The 25,339-nt window shown below is 41.5% G+C and overlaps 1 protein-coding gene across 6 annotated transcripts in view; it reads right to left on the bottom strand.

Annotated features, from left to right (window-relative positions):
- Positions 1–25,339, bottom strand: part of LYPD6 (LY6/PLAUR domain containing 6) — a 118,979-nt gene that overhangs the window by 29,882 nt on the left and 63,758 nt on the right. The gene's annotated exons all lie outside the window — the stretch shown is intronic.

Raw genomic sequence — 25,339 nt, 5'->3', positions numbered from 1 at the left:
CATCGTTGGCCAGGTGCTGCTGAAGACATATACAGGGCGTCCCAAAAAAAATGTAAACACATTTTAACAGCTGATAGCTCAATTTTGAAAATGAAATGTATTTTAATAAATGCTGCCTTTATCATTATTCAAAGTGTGTATACACTTTTTGGATAATATATATCTATCTATGTCTATATCTATATAGATATATGAAGTAATATATACATATACACATATACTAATTACTATTATAATCCAATTGCAGTAAACAAAAGTCCAGCAAATAGAGGAGGTGAATCAGATCCAGGCAGTCTGATCATTGAGTCCACATTTTTAAACACTAGGTGATACTGTGTTCTTCAAAAGACTGTTTTGTTGTGTGTACACAAAAACTGCTGAAATGAGATCAAGGTATCACTATAGCCCTAACCAATCATCATTCTGTCCTCTATTCTGATTCTGTTCTTTTCAATTAAAACTGGGGACAGGAAAACCTTCTACTAGGTTGAATTGCCCAGCTTACTTAGATGTAGATATATATCTCAATTTATATGTGCTATTCGCTTGCCAACTTATTGCTTTCCTATAGTCACCTTCTATTTCCCAAATACCAGCATTCTACTGTCCATGCAAGTGGTCAAGTTAGAAAGTCACTTTATTTTTAACATGCTAAAAAACACATGATTTGGACATTTTGTTTACAAATGTTAATACCAATATTCAATGAGCTTTTTAAAATAGTATAACAAGAAACCTATATGAACTTATTAACCAATGTCATCCCAATAATTATCATAAACTAAAAAAAGCATAACAAAATAATTCTAAAATTAGACCAAGAGTAAATGTATTACAAAACAAATTCAATAGAGAAAATCAATTATGAACTAATCAGATATTAGAACATACTATGGAGTAATATTAATCAAAGCAGAAGAATAAAAAGTATAAAAATGAACACGGAGAATGGAACACTCCAAGGAGCTCAGAAATAGATCCAACTATTTCCATAATATAAGCAATTTTTCAAAATTACAGAAGAGAAAAATATTAAATGGAAAGATTTATGATAACTTGATTAAATACTATGGAAAAGACGAACTGAAATCAAATAATGCACAATACACTAAAATTAACTTCAGATGGATTGGTGTGTCCTTTTGTTTTAGGAAACAGACAATTTGTTAGAAAAGTAAGCGTAGAGCCCTTACCACCCTGTAGCAGTGTGATGATGCCAGCTGGGCCAAGTTCATGCTCATGGCATGTTTACAGGTTGGCTCCCCACACAAATTTGCATTCAGGAAGAGAACGGGCTGCCCGTTCCCTTAATACATGTGAGTGCCAGGCCCCGTGCTGGCCACTTAGTTGAACAATATGATGAGGAAACAAATATCAATGCTGTCCTCCCCTCGCTGAGTGACAGAGAAAAACACTGTCTCCTCTGAATGAATGCAGTGGTGGGTCACTGTGCGTCCATCTGGTCAGGCGAGGCTGCACCTGAGGAACACATCTGGGCAGCGTCCCACAGCGATCCCAGCGCACACCAACACCCCCTCCTCACTGCCTGCAGCAGGCTCAGTGTGAGGGAGCTATCTGGTTTTATTTTGATATAATTTAACATTAAACATCAACTAGTTGCCAACCTAAGTTCTTTTTAATGTGAAACTGAACGTCCACACCAGTGCTTCACTATATCAAACAATGCAAGTGGCACATTTTTATTAGAGCATTTTTTAACCACAGTATTCCTTCTGATTATTGATTTAAAAATCTCCCTCTGCACGGTACTTTCACTAAGAGTTATGCATTACTTAATGCCATCTGAAATTTACCTCACTGCAGCCTCTGCTGCCTGGCTACCCAGCCACGAGCCTCCCTTTTGCAGCATGTTTGGCTGTGCGTGAGTAACATACAGACGTGAAAACCCAAATGCCCGGGTTTGAAACCTTACTCCAACATTTTCCTGCTGTGCAACCTTGAGCGAGTTACTTAACCACTCCGTACCTCAGTTTTCTCATCTTCAAAATGAGAATTAAATGAGTTACCACAGGACACAGACACCAGGAGGGTGAGGGCATGAGTGAGGGGAGGGTGGGGGGGGGAAGGGGGGGATAAGGACACATATGTAATACCTTCATCAATAAAGAAAAAAATGAGTTACCACACGTAAAGCACTAAAAATAACACCTGTCACACAGTAAATTCCATGTCATATTTTTACTATCATTGTTTTGTTCAAATTCAGTCAATAGACTTTTCTATATGAATTGAACCATTAACTGTGGTTCAATACATAGCTCTCTTTCCTTAAATCAGAAAAAAAAAGAACACAATTCCCAAAACTACTAAGTATGACAAATAACAATCCATCCTGACATCTGCCCCATGGCCAGCCAGGAAGGGACAAGGCCAGTGGAGGAGAGAAGGAGGCTACCTCCTGCCACCAAGATTCCAATATGCCAAGGCTCACGCGGACCCAGGTGACTTCCTGCCATCCCTCATCAATGAAGCAAACAGGTGGGTGCGGCCCTTCCACACTCTCTCCCGTACCCCCCCCACCCCCGGCTACCCTCCCAGGCCTTCGTTCCAGCCCATGATCCTTACACATCTGCTCTTGTTGGATTTTACTTTATAAAAGATGTTGAGAGAGCACAGGTGAAGAGCACATTACCTGCAACCCTTCCAAGGCTCCAGTCTCCCCGTGTGCTGTGTGCACACGCTCGCACACGGGACTCATGGGGAAGGATCATGGGTTAAGCTAAAGCAGTCATTTCATTCATTAAAAGAGATCAACTCTACTTACTATAGGAAAGGGCAAGCTTAATTCTTCAGGCCTGAATTGTTTAGCACAAGTTTTCAAATTTAGGAGATTCAACTACTTTTTTTTTAAATCCTCACCTGAAGATATTTTTTCCATTGATATTTAGAGGGAGTGAAAGGGAGAAAGAGAGAGAAACAGAAAGAGAGAAGGTAAGGGTGGGGAGAGAGAGAGAGAGAGAGAGAGAGAGAGAGAGAGAGAGAGAGAGAAACATCGATGTGAGAGAGACACATCGACTGACTGGTTGCTTCCTGCACATGTGCCCTAACCAGGGCCGGGGATCAAACCTGCAACTGAGGTACATGCCCTTGACTGGGAATCGAACCCACAACCCTTCAGTCTGCGGGCCCACCCTCAAACCACTGAGCCAAACCGGCCAGGGCTCAACTACTTTTTTTAACCATGAATTTTATTTGTTTAATGAAGAATTTCCAAAGTCTTAAAGTAATTGAGTCACTATCATCACAACACATTTTCTTCAGGAAATTATTCTTTCTTTAGGAAAAAAAAAAGTATTTCTAGGTTTATGTATGAATAGAAAAGAGACTGAAAGGACAAACAACAAAATGGCATAGGATTTTGGATAATGTTTCTTTTGCTCAGTTTGCATATGTTTAATGTCATTCTTTGTGTTCAATTCGCATGCTTAAAACATTTCAATGAGTATGTCTTGCTTTTATAAAGAGGAAAACAGTTGTTTAAAATGCAGTGCTTCTCAAAGAATAAGTTTGACAAAATAATTTCACTTTTTAATCTACAAAGGAAAGTCAGCTTTTTACCTACAGCCAATGAAAATAACCTCAAAAATGTTCGTCTCTTCTCCAGAAATAGAACCCGCATTTCACAGACTGTCCTCTCTCCTTCCCTCTTCTACCATGCCCTTCCCTTAGCGTCTTAGCCCAGGTGCTCCTCGAAGCAGAATCTAGGGCCAGGAGTAAAGGTGCTCAGACTTTATCTGGGAGGAGCAAGCCCAGGAAATTGAGGATGAAGGGAAGGAGGGAATGTGGGAGGGAGAGAGAGGTGGGCTGGGGAGAATATGAAACTGGACAACATAAAACAATGTGGTCCTAATCCTAGGTAACTATGCTGCTCACAGTTCACAGGCCACATAGAGACAGGACTGCAAGGATGACCTGCACCTCAGTAGAGTTCATGGAAGGAGAAAGGAGGAAGGATTTATCTGCCCGATTGCTTCCTGTCTCTTGTTCCCTGTTGGTCAAGGTTCACTCCACAAAGAACTCACTCCCTTCCATTTGAATGTGTTATTAATCCTTGTAAATAACATTGCTCTTTTTTAGGGTTTGTTATTTTTATTGTATACATTTTTACAGATGTAAAATTCACCATCTACACAAATAAAAGAGCGAGATGCAAATTGACCATACCTTCACGATGCCCACCAGCCAATCAGGAGCGAGTATGCAAATTAACCCAACAAAGGTGGTGGGTTAATTTGCATACACAGGTGTCGAGTGCGGAATGCCTGCATCCTCACCATGGCAAGCGTCCCGCCCCACCCCCAGCCACTCCAGGCCTCTGGGCAGCGTGGGAAGGCAGAAAGGCGGCTCCAAGCTGGAGCGAAAAGGCGGCTGCGGCCGGAACGAAAGCGGTGCCGGCAGCCAGGGGAAGGAAGGCCCATTCTTGCACGAATCTTCGTGCGTCAGGCCTCTAGTTTTAAAATACTACAGTTCAGTGTTTGGGGTATATTCATAATATTGTGCAACCATCACCTAGTCCAGAACATTTCCATCTCCTCCAAAATAAAATGTTGCACCCATTAGCAGTCAATCCCAATTCCATCCTCTCCCTACACTCTGGCAACCACTAATCTACTTTCTGTCTCTATGAATTTGCTTGTTGGGAACATTTTATGTAAATGGAGTCATAAAACACATAACCTTCTGTGTCTGGCTTCTTTCACTTAGCATAATGTTTTCAAGGTTCATCCGTGTTATAGAATGAATTCTATTTATGGCTGAATTATATTTCATTGTATTTATATACATGTACTTATCTATTGATTGGTTGATAGACATTTAGGTGGTTTACACTTTGGGGTTATTGTGAATAAAACTGTTATTAACATTCATGTACATGTTTTTGTGTAGACATATATTTTCAATCTTCTGGGCTATATACCTAAGAGTGGAATTGTTGAGTCTTATGGTAACTCTATGTTTAATTTTTTTGAAGTACTGCCAGTCTTTCACAGTAGCTGCACCCTTTCACATTCCCATCTCTGTGCTCCAATTTCTCCATCTTTACCAGCACTTATTTTAATTAAAAAAAATTATATTCGTCTTAGTGAGTATGATGTGGTATCTCATTGTGGTTTTAATTTGCATTTCCCACATGACTAATGGTGCTGATCATCTCTTCATGTGCTTACTGGCCATTTGTATATTTTCTTTGGAGTAATGTCTATTGAGGTATTATCCTTTTATTGTTGAGTTGTAAGAATTCTTTCTATATTCTGGACTCTGGACCCTTTTCAGATATATGATTTGCAAATCTTCTCTCCCATTCTTCTTGTTGACCTTTCACTTTCTTGATGGTGTCCTTTGGCACACAAAAATTTTTAATTTTGATGAGGCCCATACATTACTTTTTATAAAGCTTTTGCTCCCTTATAAAAGTCAAGCACTAAAAAGAAGGATCTACGTACAACTCAGAGTAAAAGAACGTGTGTATTGTGCAGTAGCCAGGTATAGGTTTTCCACTGCTCTTTCCCATGAGAAAAACTGGACAGACAGGACTGATTATTAATATCACCAACTGCTTACATTCCTGCAGTAAATCATGAATCACTACCCACTCTATTAGTATTTTCTAGGAACTGAAAAATGAAAAATGAGTGACATGCATTCAGAATCAGCCTATTACTGAATACGGGCTCTGCTGAGGGGGCTGTATCTTTTCTGTATTTATTCTCAATAGTTGGTGGAGCTTTACTCTCTAAACATCATCAATATGATGCTGGACATGCTCTGATAATATGAGTGGTCTTTTCTAGAACTTTGATGCTTATCCCTGGAATCTACTGTGCCTTTGGACTGCTCTAGACATTTAGAAAGGCTGTTGCATTTATTTCCATTTTATGTGCTGCTATTTGAATATGCACTGAGGATTCCGCTCCTGACTACAGCTCTCTTTATGAACAAGTACATTCTCATTTTCACAGCTCTGTGACCTTTCATTTGTTATTTATGAGCTTTTGCAAATCTAATACCACTCTGACAGATTTAATTTGTGCTCTAAATTACCTTTGCATGAGTTACTCAACTGCTGGTTTTATTCCTATGGATTACTTGTTACATTCTGAAACAGAAAAGAAAAAAAAAGTTCGAGATCTATTAGACTTCCTCCACTTGAGAGAAAGTTGAAAAGAGTTGCATTCTGTTTTTGACTCCCTGGTACTAGGTAGTATAAAAGAGGATTTCTATAGTTGTCAGAGAGGCAAAGTGATAGGACCACAACCCTGGTCGAGTTTTACAAATCCACACCCATATAGAGTCCATAAAATAAATACTCTTAATTCTTTAAACTGGATAGTAGAAGACAATTAAGCACTTCTGGAAGCTACATTGATTGAGGTACCAATTATTAAATAAAACATCTCAGTACTAAATCAATATATAAGTAATTGTGAAGTAGAGAACTAATGCAAATCTAAATACTTTTCAATGATATTCATATTAAAATCTGAAATGCCCAACACAAGAGAAAAATGGAATTCTGAAGCCCAAAACATCAATGACAAGTCTTGATTTGATTTTTAATATATACAGACTAGACTTGATAGCTACTTGACTTAATAACCTGAAAACGTCAATTCATCTTCCAAAAGTATCAAATAAAGTATGTCTTCACGAAACTAAATCTACTTAAATACATCGTTCTGATCTTAGTACCTTCTCACAGTTTGGGAATTGCTTATAACATGTGGTAGTATTAAACAATGTCTGCAAATTCATTGACAACTCTCCAACGAGAGGTGGGGTTTACGTCCCCTCCCCTTGATTCTGGGCCAGCCTTCTTGACCAATTGACCAGAGTGTAGTGGAAATGACACTGTGTGTCTTTCAAAGCCAGACCATAGAAGGTGATTAACTTCTACCCAGTGCTCCAGAACACTCACTTTGGACCAGGTAAGCAGTCTGGGTGCTCTGAGTGCCATGCTGTGAGGAAGCCCAAGCAGTGCACACACAGCTACTGAGACTCCTACAAAACAGAGAGCTTCCTTTCCAGCTCCAGTTGCTCCAGCCCTGTCTCCTCCCCTCTATGCCAGTTCCAGCCACTGTCTGAATGTAGCTGCATTGAGACTCCAAGCGAGAACCACCAAGCTAAACCCTTCCCACATACCTGACCCATAGAAACCACGAGGGATAAATGATTGTTACGGCCTCACACCACTAAGTTTTGTGATGACTGTGATACAGCAAATGTATCTGGGTCACCAGGACCTAGAGCAGGAGAGCTAACGAGGAATTATAGTTCAGCTCATGAAGACAATTCCAGTTTTCACATTGGATGCAAGGTACAGAAATCCACATCAAACAGGCTGTAACCAAAACTGTGGGGAAGAAGGGAGGGAGAAAAATTGTATTATCTCACCTAACTGTCCAGTTTGGACACAGCGGGACTTTTAACCCTGTTATTAGGAATTTCCATCTCTCAACTCTGCTTTGTCCTCTCTTTTTCCATTACTCTCATCCAGGTCTTCCCAATCTGTGACCAGCTGCTTCAGAAGCATTCCCGGACTGTTACTGTTCCAGGAAAAGCCCTAAAAAAGTAGGGCAGTCCGTCCTTGGATCATAACTTGCCAGGGAAATGTGGAAGTCCATTGGCCAGACAGAGCTGGGTCATGAGCATGTCACTGGGACAAGTTCATCATAGAAATCACATGCTTTGAGAACAGAGAAGGTATTGGTCTCCCAAAATAAAATGTAGGTTTTGTCACCTGAAAAAGAAGGGCTAACTGCTGGACTAGCAACATTACTCAGATGCCCACTACAATAAATAATACAGTTTGAAATAACCTCATTAGCCTGCAAATGCACAATGAAGCTAATGGTAGCTCAGATGAGTATCTTTGCAAATTCCAGAAATTAGGATGATTGATATGATTTTCTTCTCTAAAAATAGGATACTGCTCCATTACAACTTTGCAAATAAAAATATACATTTGAGCCCTACCTGGTTTGGCTCAATGGATAGAGCATCAGCCTGCAGACTCATTAGCCTGCAAGTTCGATTCCGGTCAAGGGCACATGCCTGGGTTGTGGGCTTGATCCCCAATAGGAGGCGTGCAGGAGGCAGACAATCAATGATTCTCTCTCATTATTGATGTTTCTATCTCTCCCTTACTCTCTGAAATCAATAAAAATATATTTTTTAAAAAGAAAAAATATATATATATATACACTGAGTGGCCAGATTATGATGATCTCTGAACGCATATATATATTAGAGGCCCCGTGCATGAATTCGTGCATGGGTGGAGTCCGGCCAGCTGGCCAAGGGGAGGGAACATGGGTGGTTGGCCAGCCTGCCTGCTGGTCCAACTCCTGGTCGAGGGGACAATTTGCATATTAGCCTTTTATTATATACACTGAGTGGCCAGATTATTATGCGTTCAAAGATCATAATAATCTGGCCACTCAGTGTATATACACTTGAAACAATAGTTTGGGCGGGCATTTGGAATCCTTCTTATGGCATGGCTCTTCTACTGACCCCATCACTTCTTACAATTAGAGAGCACCACGTGCTTACATGGTCACTGTGATTGGACATCTGATCTGAGCCAGGCCAATCAGAGTTCTTCCTGGGTACTTTTCAAGCCAGAATTGGAAAAAAACAACAACACAAAAACAGCCTTCTCTGGTACAGAAATCCCCAAGAAGTGAAACTCAGGTAGATGTATATGACACTCTCCTCCCCATGTGGAGGAGAAAGAAGAGCAAGAAGCTTGTTGGCCAAGCTACACAGAGATGAGAGATGATGAGCCCCAGCTATGTGTACCCCTTGCCTTTTTGACCAGTCTTTAACTCTTCCCTCAGAAGCCTCAGTCTCCATATAATATATACCCATTTTGCCCAAGCTAATTTGAGGTGGTTTTTTGTCCCTTGCAACTACAAGCTCTGACCAATTCAAGAGTCTTCCAAAAGAGTCCACCCACTAGCCTATTTTTCCTTTGTAATAAATAAGCTTTGCATTAAGACTTCTTAAATGGTTATCCACTAAAAGGTTAGCATTGGTTTCAAAATGTCAGTAATAGAGAACTAGTCAGAGATTACCTCTTTCGGACTTTGTGGACATTGGTGTTTTATTTCCATGACCTACAGGGAGATAGATGTTCACACATTCCCAACCTGAACTGAGGATCTATCTGCATTAAAATCCATGCTTAAAAAATGTATTTCTTTTTCTGGAACCCCATGGCAAGGCTGGAGTTACAGGAAAGAGCTGCCTTTCTACCTTGTCCCCATCTTATTTAAAGGTCAATTGCATCAAAAATGTTTCAATTCCTGAAGGATGTTTGGCTGAGTATGCCTAGCGGTATATTCGCATTTCTGAAAGATGTTGTATTAACTCTCTTCTGCTTGCAGGCTATATGCTTGTTGCTTCCTCTATCAATTTGAAGGTTCTCTAGAACTGACAAGAAGGCATTTTGAATGGCAAACAGCCATAAGGGGACAAAGTCAAAGAACTCTCTAGGCAGGAATGAAACTCTGGGCACATTTTGGTTGTAGCCTGTAATTTTTTATTTACTTGGAAGGGAGTGGCAGTTTGGAGAAATTTTTGCTTTTGTGCCTTTTATTAAACATGTCTATATTTTTAAGAATGGCATGTCTTCATTTATTTTTTTTCCTAGAAATTTTCATCCTACTGGCCTTCCAAATATGTAGAAGTACAAAATGTACTCAGAAACAATACGATAGTGATAAATGAATTAAATCTCAGATGTAATCTCATGTTCAAAATAACCCTGTTCCAGATGTAACATTCAGATCACTAGGCACATGTCTTCCATCTTTTGATCAAAGAAGAGTTACTTTTGTACTGCGCAGAGGTGGTCCACTCTGTATTTAGAGTGGTGCCTTTATCCTTCCTCTGCTAATTTAGGGTGTTTCCGAAATTCCAGACAAAAAAAAACACGTGTCGGCAATAATCAATCATAAAGCAGACACTACCTGCTGTGAATCCGTGGAGATATTCTGTACTATTTTAACCAAGTTTGTAAAATTCTTATTGAATTTATTGGGGAGACATTGGTTAATAATATTACATAGGTTTCAGGTGTACATTATCTGTACATTGTATTGTGTGTCCACCACGCCAAGTCAAGTCTCCTTTATCACCATTTATCACCTTTTATCCTCTTCTACCTCCTTTCTCTCTAGTAATCACCATAGCATTGTCTTGGTCTCTGAGGTTTTTGTGTTTTGTTTTTGGCTTAATCCCTTCACCTTTTTTACTGAGCCCCCAACCCCCTCCCCTCTAACAGTTGTTAGCCTGCTCTCTATATCTATGAGTCTGATTCTATTTTGTTTGTTTATTTTATTCATTAGATTCCACATGTAAATGTACTTGCTCATTTGATAGGTGTGGAGAGCCCTTTCAGAATTTCTTATAGGGTAGGAGAGCCAACATGTGCTCTCTCTTATTGTAAGAAAAAGTACAAAAATAACCAACATCAAAAGAATGGCTTATGTAAAAATGCTATGGTTATATTTTTTTCAAATCACTGGGTTCCTTAGTAGGCAACCACTAAATCTTAACCAATGTTTCTCATTTAATAAAAACAAATCTTTCCATGCACTCATTCTCCATATTTCTGATCAACTAATACCTTGTGCTACACACAATACATCCCCTAACAGCTCCAAGACCATCACAGCTTCACCTGTGAAAGGGTATTGGGATCTGCTAAACTCACAGTCTAAACTATACCTTGACTTTTCAAATTAGCAAAATGATTTCAAGGAAGGAAAAATTTCCTCACCGTGGGTCTGAAGGCAAAAGAATGTGTGGATGCCCTCCTAACTCTGTTTCATTGATGTAGTTCTTCCTTTGTAATGTACCATCTTCACTTACAAGTCTCTATAAATAATGGTTAAAGTCTATTGTAGCAAAAGAAAATGTAATAAGATTTTACATAGTATTTATTCAGCCAGAAAAAGATATAGGAGTTATGAATAAAAGCAGATTATCCTTGATAATAGAAACTTTTTGTTTTTGCATCTAAATTAATTGCCTTCTTAAGAAAAAAAAAATACTGTGCTAGTCTCTTGTGGATAAGGAAACGTAGGTATTGCAAACTGACTCCTGACCACTGATACTGAAAGAGCCACGTGAGATTCCTCCCTCTCCCTTCTTATTACTGAGTTTTCATATTTCTGATCCTCAATGACCTTGTTTCTACTTCATTTGTTCACTCATTCATTCACCACCCTCTATGAGGTAAGTATAGATAATACTATATTATACATGTTATTGTTAACAGTTTTGGCTTACTAACCAAATTGTTGAATTCCATTAGTAAAATCATAAAGGCAAGTCTTATAAATCCTCACAAAGGCTGCTAGGTACATGGGAGAAAGGGTTGCCAGGAGAGATGATGCATCTTTGAGCCATTTAGTCAAGCGTGACCATGGTGTGAGGTTAAACTGCTGTCTTTCAACCAAGGACACATATCTGTAAGATGCCAGGCAGAGGAGCCAGGTGACAAAACAACTATACCAACCCTGCAAAGGCCCTCTGGGCAGGAGATAACAAGTGTTACCAATGAAACTCCACAAGAGGGACATATTCTTCCCTATCACAGGGCAGCTCATCTGGAAGAAGAAAGAATGGAAGAAATGGACAGAGGTTTGACCCATTACTACATTTTATGAAGATCAAGATAAATGTCCAGGTTCAAACAAAAACAAACAAACAAACAAAAGGTATAGTATAATAGGACCCGGAAATGAGAGGGATAATAGAAAACAAAAGATGTTAAAATCCCAGTATACCCTGGCAGCCAGGGCCTGGCTGGTGTGTTCAGTGGTTAGAGTGTCGGCCCAAGGATCCAAAGGTCTCAGGTTAGATTCCCAGTTAAGGACAGGTACCTGGAATATAGGTTCAATCCCCAGCCCTGGTTGGAGCATGTGCAGGAGGCAACCAATGGACGTGTCTCTCTCACATCTATGTTTCTTTCTTTCCCTACCTTCCACTCTCTCTAAAAGTCAATAGACAAAATATCCTCTGATGAGGATTAACAACAACAAAAATCCCAAAGTGTCACAGCCAGAGTGGACTTATCCTGAAGTTAGTGAAGGGTAAACTTCAGGGTCCCTGATTGCATGGGCCAGTGCCCAGGCCCTGTTCCTAATTTTAGGATTGTAATGTATGTGTTCTTTTCCTTAAGGAGGGCTCCTCCCTAATCACCCTGATCAACCATCCTGGCCAGGGTAATGCAAAACCAGTTTTTACTATTAGCAATAATGTTCTTATATTTCCTCTGAGAGGAGTTTGTTCAATAAATAAAAGTACATACTGTCATTCTACTTTTCATGGAAAGGAGGGAAAGCCAGCACTTAAACACAGGACAGGTTTTCTCAAACTGGGGAAGTGGCATTAGAGCTGGAGAAAAGAATCAACCGACCAAATAACTGCATTCCCCTGGGCCCGCCCCCAGCACTGCCTGGGGCCAAACCACTCAGGAACAGAGTGCTAGGGCGCCCCCAGAGCCCTTAAGGTCAAGAGAAAGGCCCTAGCTTTAGATAACATGTGGTTTTAAAAATTATTTTAAGAAAAGCCAGAGAAACCATTTCATCTTAAACCCAAAGAGGGGATGGAAGCTCTGGGACTGGAAAGGAGGCCATGCCAAGCCCAGCAATAGAGCCACGCCAGGCAGAAGCAATGGAGCCATGCCAGGCAGAAGCAGGACTAACCAGGCCCTGGTAACAGAGCACAGAGGACCTTACGTGCTGGCTCCAGAGCCAGGCAGAACCCAGGCCCTTCCCTGCCTCTTGGGATGGCTGTGAGGAAGCAGGTAGATATGCCTGGAGAGCAGCGTGGAGCAGTCCCCAAGGGCACAGGCTCTGGAGCCAGCCAGGCTACAGTTCTGACTCTGCTGAGGTAGCTGACTAACCTTGGGCAGGTCTCTTCACCTCTCTGTGCCTCAGTTTCTTCATCCGCAAAATGGGGAAAATCATAACGTTTGCGTGATAGGGCTCTTGTGAGGACTAAAGGGTGAACACACACACAGAGCATTTTGAACCAGACTTAGAACGTGCCTGCTAGCTAATAGAATTCTCCAAATCCGCCTGAGTGGCCTGGGAAGGCGTCAGTCACTCATTGAGGCGAAGACACTTGTTCAGCACTGTCTGCCCTCCAGGAGGTGAGACGGGTCTTCAAAAGGCACCTGCGGAGTGCATGTTCTATTAGGAGAAATCAAAAGCCCAGCTTGTTTGTCAGATTTTCTAGCTGATCCCAAGCTAAGATCCTGCGGTGTGGATAAAAACACAGGGCAGGTGAATTAAATGAAGCAGACTGGGCAGAATTTCTCAAATTTGAAAAATGTTTTCTCCTTTAAAGGGAAACAGTCTCACAGACAGAACCTCTCTTACCCCCATTGTCAATGAATTCTAATTATGATAACTACTAGTGGCCCAGTGCACGAAATTTGTGCACGGGGTGGGGGTGGGGGTGGGGGGCAGTTCCCTCAGCCCAGCCTGCACCCTCTCCAATCGGAGACCCTTTGGGGAATGTCCGACTGCTGGCAGTCGGACATCCCTCTCGCAATCTGGGACCGCTGGCTCCTAACCGCTCACCTGCCTGCCAGCCTAATCACCCCTAACTGCCCTCTCCTGCCAGCCTAATCTTGCCTCAAATGCTCTCCCCTACCAGACTGATCTCGCCCCCAACTGCCTCTGCTTGCCTGATCACCCCTAACTGCCCTCTCCTGATTCTGATCTTGCCCAGTCTGTCTCTCTATGTTTTTCTCAGCATTCCTCCAGACCTCCCTGCCTCGCTCTGTCAGTCTTCCTTTTTCCTGGCTGGGAGGGGGCAGGGCCAGTGAGGGTCACTCCACCCTTTGCCCTCCCTTCCATCCAGGCCTCTTCAGGCCCAGTCTTTTTTGTTTCTTCATTCTGAGAGAGGCTCTGAGAGCAAGCTGGGAGGGAGGGAAAGAAAGGAAGAAAAGGCTGTGAGGTGGTGAGCGCTGTGTGTGTCTGTGTGTGTGTGCGGTTGTGAGTGAGAGTTCCGGCCCCGCCTCCCCTCAGTGAGTCTCCGGTCATTGCGGATGTGACGGACCCAGGGTTTTTATATATTAGGATAATGCTTACATATACCCAGATAGAAAATTAGGATTAAGCTCCTATATCCACAGCCCATGCAATATCTTTAAAAAGAAATAAAATTAAACACAGTTAAATAAAATGGAAAAATAACAGTAATGACTAACATTTATTGGCCACTACCTATAGTATGAAATTGCCACTATTAGACCACTTTTGACCTACAGAAATGGTGGTTCATATGGATCCACCCAGCATGTGCTTCAATCTCAACACTCCCGCGAAGTAAATATTAGTAGTATCCCCCTTTACAGGGGACAAAGCTGGGGCACCAAGAAATGCAGACACACATTTTTAAATCTACAGAACTGGCAGTTGCCGAGGACACACCTGCAGATGCCCAGGGAAGCTCTGACCTGGGAGGCATAGAGCATCCCGTGGATGGGGTGATGGAGGAAGAGCCAGCCAGCAAAGCTTTCAGGGCCCTCAGTGACAACTAGAAGGACACAGAGACCTGAACAGCATCTCGCGCTGGAGGGAAGAGGCCATCGAGCACCACCTTGACCTGGTGTCATTTTGTTTTTGTTCTAGGCAGGACAGGAAGAGGGCTTCCTGGTACTTTCCAGGAGGTCATGTGCTGGCAGCAGTAGGGAACAACAGTTTGCGTAGAAACCTGAAAAAAGGAAGAGCAGGGGGAAAGGATGCTAAAAGGAGAGAGGAAACATAAGGGTAAGAGAGAGAAGGAGGTTGCCCCCCAAAAGGGCCCAGGTTTCAAATTTGCTGCACATTGTACCACCTGGGCTCCCACCAACCACGGATGCTGCTCTCACCCATGACGATTTCACAGGAATGGAGTGTGACTTTGGTACTGGGGTTTTTTAAACCCTCGGGCTGATTCTAATTTGCAGCAAAGTTTGGGAAACTTTATCATGCTCTGCAAGTTGCTGATGGGAACTAAACAGCCCCCAAATGCATTCTGTTGGCGAACCCCACTGAAAGCTCCCCGTAGCTCTCAATGAAGGGACTATTGTAGTCCAGCGCGATCAGTGTCACTTATCCCTCTATCCTCCCTGGGCTCCTTGGGTTATTTAGAGGAAGAAAGTAGGCTGGCCATGACCTATACATAGACCACAGCTTCCCACTTAGTTTTTACAAAGCTCTGGCTCTAAACCTGGAGAGATTCTCCTGGCTTCTTCGGTAATAACTTCCCCAACGTGGTTTTCATCCTCTTAATGAAGTGATTGTCCCATGTTGCCCTTCAAATGCTCCAGGGTGAAATGCGCTTCGGCTTTTTGACCTAGCACTCTTAATTTATACAACAGAAGAAAAAAATTTCTTGAGGCCTCTCCAGGGGCAAACACGCACTCACAGCTATTACTCAGAAGGTAGGTGGAGAGATGGGCGAGTTTTTGAGAAAGGAAACAGATATGCCAACATTTTCAGAGGCAGGATGGAGTGCTAAGAGAATGACTTTTGCAGACTTGAGCTTAAGTTCTTGCTCTGCTCCACAGAACCCTGTGAACTTGAGCAACAAAACTCCCCCCGTGGTTCAGTCTCCTCTTCTGCACCTACACACAGAGCTGCCTGCAATTCATGGGGACCCCACTTCAATGTTTCCATTGTGAGTGACGATGATTATGAGGCTAAGATTTGATTATTAAGTGACCCCCATCTCTTTAGAAGTGGCCAATTTTCCATCTTCTCTGACTTTCTAGTTATGTGTTCTGATATTATTCATAGAAGGAAAGCAGGGCTGCGAATGAGGCTAAAGAGAACAAATGTAAGTAATGTAGTCAGGGGGAAAAACAAGGTGGTATACATTCATCCTGATTTCACTCTGTAAAGTTAGGATAGCATAGTTTCAACGTCAGAATCGTACACTTTGTGCAGTTGGATTGTATCCTCCCAGGTCTTTTTTGTATGAATGGGAATACAAAACTGAGCATAGAGTGTTCAGAATTATCCAACAGAGCTGGATCAGAGATATTGAGAGGATTGGGATTTGACGCGATGACTGGTTGCTCCAGTTCCTGTCCCCATGCTTACAGCAATCCGAAGTTTCCAGCCAGCCTGTGTGTGCACAGGAGTTTAGTAAGTAGTGATAATAAAGGCTACAATGATTCCATGTACACAAACAGCCAAATCAGGGGCCTAAGTCAGGTCTTCTGCGGTGATGGAAATGTTCAATACTGGCACTGTCCACACGTAGCTACTGAGCAACTGAAATGTGTGGCTGAGGAACTGAATTTAATTGTATTTCATTGTAATTGAGACTAAGTAGCTACATGTGGACAGTGGCTGCAGTGTTGAATAATGCTGTTCTAAATCAATAATAAATAAATGAAAAACAGTCACTGAAATTTGACTTTAAAACCAATTAAGGCTAGGGTGAAACAGAATTATTATTATGCAGCTAAATACCAATATATCACTGTCAATGAAATCAACTCAGAAAATAACCACACAACTACTTAGATGGAAGGCACTCCTGGCCTGATTACTGGGACAGGAACAACCAGAGATAAAAAAAGAAATGAAATTGATGTAGGTGTCATAATTTCAGGAGCACCACAAAGAACCACTCTCCCCCTATCACTATTTTGTTTTTAGCTGATGGCTAAAAATATTAGTTTATTATGTGACAAGAATTGTTCCATATGCTTTATATTTGAGTCTGTCAATTATCTTATGAGGAAAGAATTTTTTTAAATACCAATTTTATAGATGACTAAACTAAGGAAGAAAAGCGATTGGTCAATTGCTCCAAGGTCACCTGGGTAGAAAGTGTGAGAGTGGACATGTGAGTTTAGGAGGCCTGACATCAGACCCTAAGCTTCGAAGAGCCATCTGTAACTTAGAAGTTACGGTGAGTAAAAGAGCTGCCTTTGAGAGGGGGCTGGCTTGCTCAGTGTATCCTGATATATTAAGACTGTGTCACGTTAGGGGAAAGTGGTCATTTAAGCTTTACGAAGTATAAAGGAAGCACATGAGCACTGGATACCGGGTGCTCTGGAAGACTCTGCCAGCCACCCATTCCCCAAGCCTTCTTTGAATCTACTGGTGCTTTTTTAAGTCATTAAGGTCAATGGCAAAATTGCAGATGGAGGTGTGACAAACTGCAAGTCTTACAAGAATTAGAGGAAAGAAGTATTTCCATTACATGCTGGGAGCTGGTCTCTAACTCAGTTCGCTTTATCAATCAAATCTTATCCTTACAGATTAAAATGTAGGTGATTCTAAGGGGCTATGTCTCCCTATTTCAATCCCCTATTATTACCCATTTCAGATGGTTCCAAATTTTTATATTCTAACTTATGCTGTGAGTAGCATCTTTGGTACTTCATCACATGGTTTATTCCCTATTATTTTCTTAGAATAAACTCCTAGGTGTGGGGGGAAAGGGAATGAAAGGACCCTGGCATGCACTGGGTGGACCAGGAAGAATGCTGAGAGACTAGTCTCCCTTCCTTATAATTGGGTCACAAAGAGAGAAGGTAAGAGTTTCCCAGGATTCTTTATTTTTCTCTGTGTGGAATCAAGAGGGAAAGAAAAGTATCCCTCTTGGTCCTCTTCTCCTGTAGTGTTTAATGAAGCCAAAATTATCAAGTCCCAGTAAAAGCAGGAACATCTGAGTTTCCCAGGACTCAATACAACCCATCTCCTCTTATCATGAGACTTGTGAACAAGGCTTATCTTTTCCAACCTTCATTTACACTGCAAGCTCAACATTTCCCAGTAACAACTGCTTCTGTAAATATGGCAAAGAGACCATAAACTCCAAATGAATTATTGGTTTCATTGAGAGAATTCATTCATTTAATAAATATTTACTGCGCCTAATATGTATTGTATTGGGTACTGTTCTAGGTAGTGGGGTTACAGAGTTAACAAAAGAGATGAAAAGAATATTTTATATTCTGGCTCAATATATTTCTAGTTAATCCCAGCTCAGTTATTTCTGGAAGAAAAAATTGGTTCAACAAAAATTAATATTGGGGTTCGGTTTGAGATCCAGCTGATTAAGGGTAGCTCCTTAACGTGTTTGGCTCAGCACAGTTCAAGTTTCTTTTAGTGGTATAGTCCCTGGGGACTCTTTCCTCTAAAATGCAACAGCAAAAATGCCAACACATAAAAATATGTTTTGCTTACTCAGCAGATGCCCAAACCCCAAAACTGTCCCAGCAGTTTTTTTCCCTGACATGCAATTTCCCTAGTTTTACTGATCCTGCTTTGTAAATACCTTTCCAATCAGCTCCATCTTCGTCATGCCTATGATCAGAACTATTCAGGTCCTTAATGTTTGCCTGGACTATTACACTGGCTTCCAAACTGGTCTGCCTGCCTCCCGTTTCCCCCCGCCCCCCAATCTTTCTGTCTTACAGGTTTGAAAACAGATATCTACTCTTATAACTTTATAGTTAGAAACTGTGAATGGTTCCCACAGTTTAAAATCTTTATTGGTACATACAAGACAGTATAGAGGTATAGGAAGCCCCAGTGGGAGACTCTAAAAATAGGCCCCTGGGATTCTGGAGCAAGTAGAGAAGTTTACCCTTTTTGAAAAATGGCCCCTGGCATTGTACAGAGTCCTACTAAAGACAGAATGTTTGCTATGTGATAACGAGTGATCGTGTATCCAGAACTGCCCATTATGAACCCATTCTGTTGGTTCTGTTGGACCAGCTCAGTCATAAGCCATTCATAGCCAGCACAGTTATCTAGAGGCTTATGGAATATCTCATCCACAGGCATGGGATCCTGCACAAGCACAGCATCTGACCAGGACCCAACAACATGGGACCCACTGTTGTATCACATACTGCACCACCCAGAAGCAGCTGGCCTCGCCAGATGCTGGAATGGCCTTCTAAAGGGTCATCGGGGACCAGCTCAGAGGCAATGCTCTGAAGGCTGGGGTGCCATCCTTCAGGATGCAGCATATGCAGGAGATCACAACCCTCCATATGGTGCGTGTCCCAATTAGGAGGAATAATGTGTCCAAAAGCCAAGGGGTGGAAGCAGGAGTGGCCTCACTTATCATCACCCCCAATGACCCACCAGGGGAGCCTGTGCTTCCCACCCATGCAACTCTGAGCTCTGTGAGGTTAGAAGTCCTGGTCTCCAAGAAAACTCACTCTTGACAAAGGACACAGCAAAGCTCCTACTGAACTGTGGGTTTCAGCTGCCACCAAGATAGCTTGGACTCTGAGTCTAAGGACCAACAGAACACCATACTTGCAGGGATAACTGGCCCTAAATAAAAGGAAGAGGCAGGGCTGCTTTGACACAGTGAAGGCAGGGAGAGATCCATATGAAACCTGGGTGATCCTCGTGGGTGCTTCCTAGTACTCCCTTACCCCACTGTGACTATGAACAGACACACGCAGCAATCCCGGCCTGTGAAGGGTATGATTACCAAGGTTCCAGACACCGCTGACCCCAGGAAAGAAGATTGGGGTCTTTGCGTAAAACATGAAGACCTACCAAGGTGATCATCAAGGATGTGAGCAACTCAGAATGGATATTATAGGAAGGAGGATGAGTCGCAGTTGCAGCCCCCAAATCAACTGCAGTGAGGATGGAATATAGTTTGTCCCACTAACCTTCGTCTTCTGAGTTCCCTATCGGGAAGACTGGCCCCCCCAGGAACCATGAACTTGTATGGAGAAGGTCTTGAACTTGTATGGAGAAGGTCTATGTGGCACAAAGGGCAGACTGTAGTAGCTATGAGAATAAGCCTTGGGATTTCTGACTGTGGGGAGCCCAATTAACCTATGACCACAGCTACTGTGCTCCAAAACCCATCACCACATTCACACTGAGGCTACACTTCCAAAAGGCAGATCCGAGCCAGTGCCTGAGCATGTCACAGATAACAAAGCTGGCTCATTCTGGGAAGACAAGGTCCTGTGATAGGCGACTTTGTGTCAAGGATTCCCCTTCTTCCTTGCTAAACGTTATTGGAAATGCACTGCCGTCTAAGACCCTTCTCCCCAATCTTCCCCCTCCTTCTCTCCTTCCCTCCCTCTGCATTGTAGTCTGACAATCTCCCAGCCTCGCCAGCTCCATCCCCATTTTCCTCATAGACGTGCAACAAGTGTCTTGCACATCTAATCCTGTCTCAGCATCTGCTTCACAGTCCTTCATTCATAACCTTTCTCTACCATCTCTCTAGGCTCATCCCCTCCTTCCTCCCAGCTACCCCCTGCCTGCGGTGTGCTCCCCAGCCACCACTAAAGGGCTTCTTTCTGCACCAAGTCTAGGAAAAGCTACCCTACTCCCTGTCTCAAATGCCCTTCTCCCTCTACTTTATCTCTAGGTCTGGGGCCAGTATAAACACTGACCTGGGGGAAATATCACCATTTCTGTTTCTGCATGGCCAGTTCAGGGGGATCTGCCTGACTATGGAGCATAGATTGTTCCATGTCTTATAACGAGCTGTGGGGTTCATATGTTTATCCCACAGGCATGTGTCCCACAAAGCATCTCTCCCACTAGACAGTGACAGAGTCTAGAGTGTGTCCATCTATAAGAAGCAGTCACTACCTGGCTCCAGAGAAATGCTGCCATGATGGCTGATGAGGAGAGATCTGTTGAGTTTTTAAGAAACCTCAGAAATCCAAATTTTTATTGTGAAATTGTTGCATTTTAAATGTTATAAACTGATTCAAAATTAAAACACAATCCAACAGGAGAGCACACAAAACCTACCCAATGATGCTGTGGTTCAGACCTGCCAGCTTGTGCCCACCATTCTAACACACTCCAAAGTCCTTGACCATGACCCCCACGGAATGCACCCTGGAGGGCTGAATGCTGCAGGCTCAGTACACAGTGATGCCTCGAAGAGTCTGTGCTGCTCACTCTTTTAATAGACCGAATCATTATATTTTGAATTTTTTCCTCTCTGTCCATAGGGTATTTCATAACCCTATGCTACTGCAGACTGTATTAACCTCGCCAAAGAGGCAACTAATTCATTATCTTGTTCAACAAATGTTTACTGAGGACCTGACATGGGCCAAGCCCTGTGCTAAGCAGGGAGAGTCAGATTTGAATAAGAGCCAGCCCTTAGCCTCAAGAAAATCATATTTATTAGAAAGACAGAAATCTAAAATCACAATATTGTATTATTTGAGAAGTAGGTTGTATTCCCTACCAAAAGCAAGCATCTTGATTTCTTAAAGAATATTAACATCTTTTGAACAAATAAACCAAAACAAGTTTAAGAAACATCTTAAACCATAATATGTCTATCTGAAAGATTTGAAGGAATGATAAATATTTTCATTATAAAATTGTAGAAAGTAGACAAGGATTAGGAAATATGAATAGGGAGCATTTTAATATATAATATATAATATTAAAGACACTTATTTAGTAAGTGTCTAAGTAAATCTATCTACATATAAAAGCCTAAATGACCAGTTGACCAGTTGCTATGACACACACTGACCACCAGGGGGCAGATGCTCAATGCAGGAGCTGCCTCCTGGTGGTCAGTGTGCTCCCACAACCAACCTCCCGTGGTCCCTCCCCCTAGCCGGCCAGCCCAATCAGCCCCAATCAGGACTGGGCAAGATGGCCCCCATTGGCCTCAATCGATGGCCAGATAGAGGGACCCAACTCATGCATGAATTTGTGCACTGGGCCACTAGTATTTTAATAAAATCACTTCAAACTGTAGCATATTCAGTGATTTCTTCTTCTGAATAGTGACATAAAACACAAATTAATTTGGGGGAAGAAAACAAAAAGTATAGCACAATTTTCTTAATGGAACATCTACCCTCTAGAAATTCCACTGGTTATTGTCCTATTTCTAATGGTGTGAGTTTGTAACAGCAGCGGTTCTGGGAAAACTTGACTGTACATGCTGGCTTTGCTGAAGACCCACCTATACATTGTGAAGATATAATTGACCACCCTTTGGGTCTTGTCTCCAACGCAGGCACATCTGCACTAACCCGGTCTAAGTGTGCTGTTATCATGCTGTAAGATGTGGCATTTGGATGGAGGCCAGAATGAGAGAGCACTTGGCAATTGTTCTGATCCAAATACCTCTTCCCTTCGCCCCACCTCCCTACTCCCCAATCAAGCTACAATCAAACTGTAAATCAACTGCCTGGTATGGTTCAGGCAGATGTGTGAACTTCACTTTCCTAATGATTCTAGCCAACACTTTAAAACACACAAATTGAAACTGCTCTGTGTCAGTGAGTACTGGGAGAATTTTAACTACTGAATTAAAAGGCCAATCAATTGGTAAATCCCCAGGGGGAGGCCCTAATACCAGGTTATAGATTAACAGTTAACTGCTTTCAAGAACAAATGGACAGTGCAAATCTCAAAGAAATGAGGTGGGAAAGGAGAACAAAATAAGCGGGAGATGAACAACTGAAATAATTGGGGCATAGAAACTATGGTTGGTAAGTCTATAACAGAGTAGAAAGATAAAAGCCTTCTTTATCCAATTCTTTTTTTTTTTTTTCTAATCAAGTTTCATTTTTCTTAATATGGCAGACAATTGGGGCTGGTTTAGTCTCTTCATCTATTTTCCTGTATAATGTTGTGGTGAATGATAAGGTAGAAATGTATCCAGTGACTCACAAACTTGACCTCCTCTTCCCCTACCCCAGCCTCACCTGGGCAAGAAAAGGCTGCCTGGCAAGAACGTTAGGTTCAGGATTACTGAGTAATGAGAAATACTTCGGATAAAACCAACTGTTGGGTGATGCTTAAAGATATGTTAATCCTTTGCAAAGTCAGGAAGATGGAAAAATGCAAGCCATAGTAGACAGTTTTTGAGATGAATGTAACATTGTGAAAAACAACAGAAATGCAGGGGAAATTAAAAATACCAGAAACCTAATATGTTGTTACTACGATGGGTTTTAAAATTCAGCTCAGGACCTCTGGGCTCAATATGGGGAGCATGATGAGTTAATGATTATGAAATAAATAAATTTAATTGGTATATAATTCACAATAGAAATTCTCATAGAAATGTTAATTCTCTATCTTCCATTTTCATTTCCAGCACAAAAGACAGTTTGGATCCTAATATGAGATAACATTTTACATATAATTTTTAATGTAAAAGAGGGAAAAAGTGGATAGACTATTTTGGCTCCTAATTACAATCGTCCCCACAATGCAATATTGAATATTTATTTCCTGTTAACTCCATAAAAACAGATAAGCACTGCTGGTTTGAGAGGCCTCTCTTGACACTGTGTTTACGATGTTCATGGACTACAGTCCCAACCTGACCAATCATCAACATGATCTTAGAAAGTAGACTACTAGAAAAACACTCAATAAGCTTCTCTGGTGATTCAGAGGATTTCCAGGTATGAAAACCTTAGAATTAGGTCATTAAAAACATGGATAGACATCATATTTAAACAGCAATTCACCCAAAAAAAAAAAAGATTAGCTAATAAATATGTTTTAAAATGTTCAACTTCATCAGAGTTAAAGAAAGGCAAGTAAAAACAATGATTCAAAACAATATAACTTGTTCATTTATAAAACTGGGAAAATTGTGTTGATATGATAATGCCCTGTGGTAATGAGTATTTGGGTAAAGAGACAATCTCATTTAAAGAAGTAAATTAGTTCATCATTTTTAAAAGGTAATTAAGCAGCTACCTAGAAGATCAATTTTTTAAAAAAATGTGTGTGCTCTTTAATCCAAAAATTCCATTTCCAATAATTTAACTAGCAGATATATTTCAAAAGTGTGCCAAGATAACATAGGTGAGAATATTCATGAAGACCTACCAGGAAATATCTGGTAAAAGGAGGTAGGTTTATAAATTAAAGTACAACCACACAAAGGAATATTGTATAGCATTCAAAAAGAAAGATATATACAATTTATTAAAAGAAAAAAAGGAATATGCCATTGTCTAGTACAGTTCTTAGTCAAATACTTCTATTGTCAATCATTTTGAGACAATTTATTTCAAATTATGTCCTACCTACACTGCCAGCCCACCTACTAGTAAAATGGGTTTGAGAAGTCCTACAACAAAAGACTCATAGTAAGGCTGTTAAATAAAAGAAACAAATAAAATTCATGGAAAGAAAAGGGAAATTAAAAACCCCAGGCTAACATATTGCCTATGTTTGAACAGTCAGCATAGCTCCAAGTTTTCTGAAGGAAAAGGTAGAAATGGAAACAGGATGGTTGATGTCATTCTCATTGTCTGGGAAAAGAGTTCTTGCCTATTTACCAAAAAAGACTTTTTTTGTTTTTTGTTTTTTCCCCCCTGTCGCTGAATTCTAAGGGGCATGATACAAGGCCCTTGGCAAACATCTTGATTTGTTAAAACTCAGAGTGCTGGGCCCACTCTCAGACTTTCTAATTGAGTAGGTCTGGGGCCGCCTGAGAATGCGCATTTCTAACAGGTTCTTAGGTGATGCTGCTGCTGCTGGTTTGGGACCACACTTTGGGACATTCGGGTCTTAGATCAACCATTCATTTATTAACCTTAATGGTCAATGACTTCGCTAGTAGTTCTGCCTGAAGATCTGAGATACTCTTCACATGAGCATTTCAGTAAAACACTGAAATGTAACCCAGTGAAAGCACTGATAAAGCTCATGGAGCCCAAATATAGCTCTTTTTTATGATCAAAACAGATAATAAAGATGGAATTTGAGAACAGCCAGATATAAATGTGTTGCACACACCTTGGCCCTTCTTAATACAGATGCCTTCCAGGTCACCTGCTCCGATAGGGCTGAGACAGCCCTGATAATGCTAATTTATGCAATACTCCCATTAACAATGCCTCATTTTACCTACACAGGAGGCTGGTCTCCTGCCAACATCCAAAATGCATTGTAATTCAATCCCAGTATCAAGACTCAGATGACCTTCAGACAATCTGAACCCTCTAACCCCCAAACTCGCTGACATGGGGAATAGAGGATTAACTAATTGTACCAGAGATTAACATAGCACCTTTCTGCTGGAAAGGTAAGAGTTCCAAATGCTTTTCAGATCAACAATCTCATTTGTCTTCCAAGACCCCTGGGTGGTAGACTGCACCTCTGTTACCGCACTGGAATCCTATGTCTGAGACCATTGTCTCTAACCACTACTTGGTTCACAGTTGTCAAAGTCCTTAGTGCCATGAGAAATAACTAGTTTGACTGCATCCAGATACTGATCATACACACACACACACACACACACACACACACACACACACACACACACTATACTGGCACCAGTTATG

Source organism: Eptesicus fuscus, chromosome 11 (genome assembly GCF_027574615.1).
Source record: "Eptesicus fuscus isolate TK198812 chromosome 11, DD_ASM_mEF_20220401, whole genome shotgun sequence".
NCBI lineage: Eukaryota > Metazoa > Chordata > Mammalia > Chiroptera > Vespertilionidae > Eptesicus > Eptesicus fuscus.
The sequence above is the reverse complement of the archived record's forward strand: the minus strand, read 5'-3'. Positions and strand labels throughout refer to the sequence as shown.